The sequence below is a fragment of the Jaculus jaculus genome, chromosome 4, assembly GCF_020740685.1.
Source record: "Jaculus jaculus isolate mJacJac1 chromosome 4, mJacJac1.mat.Y.cur, whole genome shotgun sequence".
In the NCBI taxonomy this organism is placed as follows: domain Eukaryota; kingdom Metazoa; phylum Chordata; class Mammalia; order Rodentia; family Dipodidae; genus Jaculus; species Jaculus jaculus.
Window position 1 is genome coordinate 17,595,329 of NC_059105.1, and position 3,360 is coordinate 17,598,688.

Genomic DNA, 3,360 nt, shown 5'->3' on the forward strand with positions numbered 1-3,360 from the left:
GCAGCAAACATTCACCGGCTCACTTCTGATGTGTGCCAATCACTTGTACCTGACAGGCATTCAAAACTTGTTTGCTGAGCAAATGACAAATGCCCCAGGAGCGGTAAGTGCAGCCTGGGGCCAAGCAGAGGTGGAGAAGAGAGCGAGCTTTGGGTCTCCATGGGGAGAAAGTGAGGGCTTTGGGTCAGACGCACTGCAACCGAATACTTGTTCTGACATTTTCTGGCTACATACCTACCTTTGCTTTTTGCATGCCACAACCTTGCTGGCTTAAAACAATGCGTGTTTGTTATCTTACAGTTCTGGAGGTTCAATTACCTCGCAATGGGTGGGAGAATCGAGGACTTAGCAGGGCTGCAGTCCCTTGGGATGGCCGGAGAAAAGAACCATTTCCTTTCCCTTTCCAGCCTCTGGAGCCTCCAGCCCTTGCCCTGGCTCTCTGCCCCTTCAAATCCGACACTCTGCTTTTCCTCAGCCTCTCTTTTATTTATTTTTTAATTTTTTTTTTTTTTTAATTTTAGAAAGAGAAAGAGCAAGAGAGACAGAGGGAAAGAGAATTGGCATCCCAGGGCTTCAGCTACTGCAACCGAACTCCAGGTGCTTGCGCCACCTAGTGGGCATGTGCCACCTTGCACTTGCCTTGCCTTTGTGTGGCTGGCTTACATGGGATCTGGAGAGTCAAACATGGGTCCTTAGGCTTTGCAGGCAAGTGCCTTAACCGCTAAGCCATCTCTCCAGCCCCTTCCATCCAGCCTCTTTTTTAAAGAACTAGATATTATATTACACTCATTTGGATAATCCAGGATAATCTTTATTAAAATCAAAATTCCATCTGCAACCTCCCTTCCCCTCTCCCAGCTAACCTAACATATTTCTAATTTCCACAGATCAGGATGTTAGGAGCCACTATCCTGCTACCACAGAATTTCAGCAATGGCAAAGCCTCCCAAGAGTGTTTCTTTTTTTTTTTTTTTTTTTTTTCTTCAAGGTAGGGTCTCACTCTAGTCCAGGCTGAGCTGGAATTCACTATGTAGTCTCAGGGTGGCCTTGAACTCACTGTGATTCTCTTAAAGGCATACACCACCATGCCCAGCTCCAAGAGTGTTTCTTTACAAAACAGAGTTCCATGGTCGGGTGGGGATTAGGAATGGCAATCGTGTTAGTGATCTATTGATGTACCTAATTTCCTTAATGTCTACACCAATGTTTCCTCCACTTCAGAGGATCAGAAGTTATAGAGAAGCTCAGCTAAGACGCTCTCACTAGAGTTTTTTTAATATTTTATTTATTAATTTGCAAGCTGAGATACACACACACATGAGAGAAAGTATGAGCACTCCAGGGCCTCCAGCTGCTGCAAATAAACTCCAGATGTATGACTCTTATGCATCTGGCTTTACGTGAGTACTGGAGAATTGAACCTAGGTCATTAGGCATTGTAGGAAAGCACCTTAACCATTGAGCCATCTCTCCAGCCCTCAGTGGAGCTAATATTTTATTTACTTACTAATTTTGAGAGAAAGAAAGGGAGAGAGAGAGAATGGACATGTGAGGGCCTCCAGCCACTGCAAAGGAATTCCAGATGCATGCTCCACCTTGTGCATCTGGCTTATGTGGGTACTGGGGAATCCAACTGGGGTCCTTAGGTGTCACAGGCAAGCACCTTAGCCACTAAGCCATCTCTTCAGCAGCCCTTGCTCGAGTTTTTTTTAAATACATTTTTATTGATAACTTCTATAATTGTAAACAATATCCCATAGTAATTCCCTCCCCCACTTTCCCCTTTGAAACTCCACTCTCCATCATATCCCCTCCCACTCTCAATCTCTCTCTCTCTCTTGTTTTTTTAATTTATTTATTTTCTTTTTGGTTTTTCAAGGTAGGGTTTCACTCTAGCTCAGCCTCTCCTGGAATTCACTATGTAGTCTCAGGGTGGCCTCAAACTCATGGCAATCCTTTTACCTCTGCCTCCTGAGTGCTGGGATTAAAGGTGTACGCCACCATGCCCGGCCTCTCTTTTATTTTGATATCATGATCTTTTCCTCCTATTATGATGGTCTTGTACAGGTAGTGTCAGGCACTGTGAGGTCATGGATATCCAAGCCAAGCCATTTTGTGTCTGGAGGAGCACGTTGTAAAGAGTCCTACCTTTCCTTTGTCTCTTACATTCTTTCCGCCACCTCTTCCGCAATGGACCCTGACCTTGCTCGAGTTTTTAACCAAGGTTGCAGACAAGGTGTCAGTGAAGGCATCAGTTATTCACAAGGTTCTCTGGGGCTGAGCATCTCCACAGCTGCTGACAGGAAGCCTTGGCTTCTGCCCTGTGGACCTCTCCACACAGCCGCAAAAGTGTCCTCACAATATGCCAGCTGGTGTCCCCTGGGAGACTGATCCAAAAAAGCAGAATGGAAACCACAGTGCCAGTTTGTTTTTTTCAACCTAGTCATGTATATCTGTGTTACTTATTAAAAAATAATTATTTTTTAATAGCTAATAAGAATTATCCAAAGCATTACTGTTTGATCTGGTTCAAGAATGACCAAGAGAATTATCAAGAGACTCCTTTCTCAACTGAAATGTCACAGGGAAGCAGGTACCAGGGCAAGTGGCCCAAATGGGATCAAGGCCTGGCGACCATCTGTATATCTCACTCCTCAGAGCACAGACTTCTGAATTTAACCTTTTAGCCAAGTGAGACTTTTTTAACTTTCCAGAACTGTAAATGGTTGCTTTTAGGAGGCCTCAAGTGGTAAAAGAACTAGTCTCCCATTCTTCCAGATTCTTTGCTTCTCAATGTCTCTTTATTTGGAGAAGTGGTTTTTGTTGTTGTTGTTGTTGTTTTTGTTCATTTTTTATTTATTTATTTGAGAGCGACAGACATAGAGAGAAAGGCAGATAGAGGGAGAGAGAGAGAATGGGCGCGCCAGGGCTTCCAGCCACTGCAAACGAACTCCAGACGCGTGAGCCCCCTTGTGCATCTGGCTAACGTGGGACCTGGGGAACCGAGCCTCGAACCGGGATCCTTAGGCTTCACAGGCAAGCGCTTAACTGCTAAGCCATCTCTCCAGCCCTGGAGAAGTGTTTTATAATTTGCTAAATCAGAAAGTTACAAATCTTTGAAGAAAAACAGAATTAGTCATATAGTTTGAACATGAGCTTTCACTGTGTGCTTCAAACTGAAGCCAGGGGAGCTGGAAGGATGGTTCAGCAGTTGAGGTACTACTTCTTTGCAAGGCCTGACAGCCTGGGTTTGATTCCTTGTACCCACATAAAGCCAGATGCACTAAATGGCACGTGCACGTGGAGTTCATTTGCAGTGGCAGGAAGTCCTGGAGTGCTCATACTCACTCTCTCTGTCTG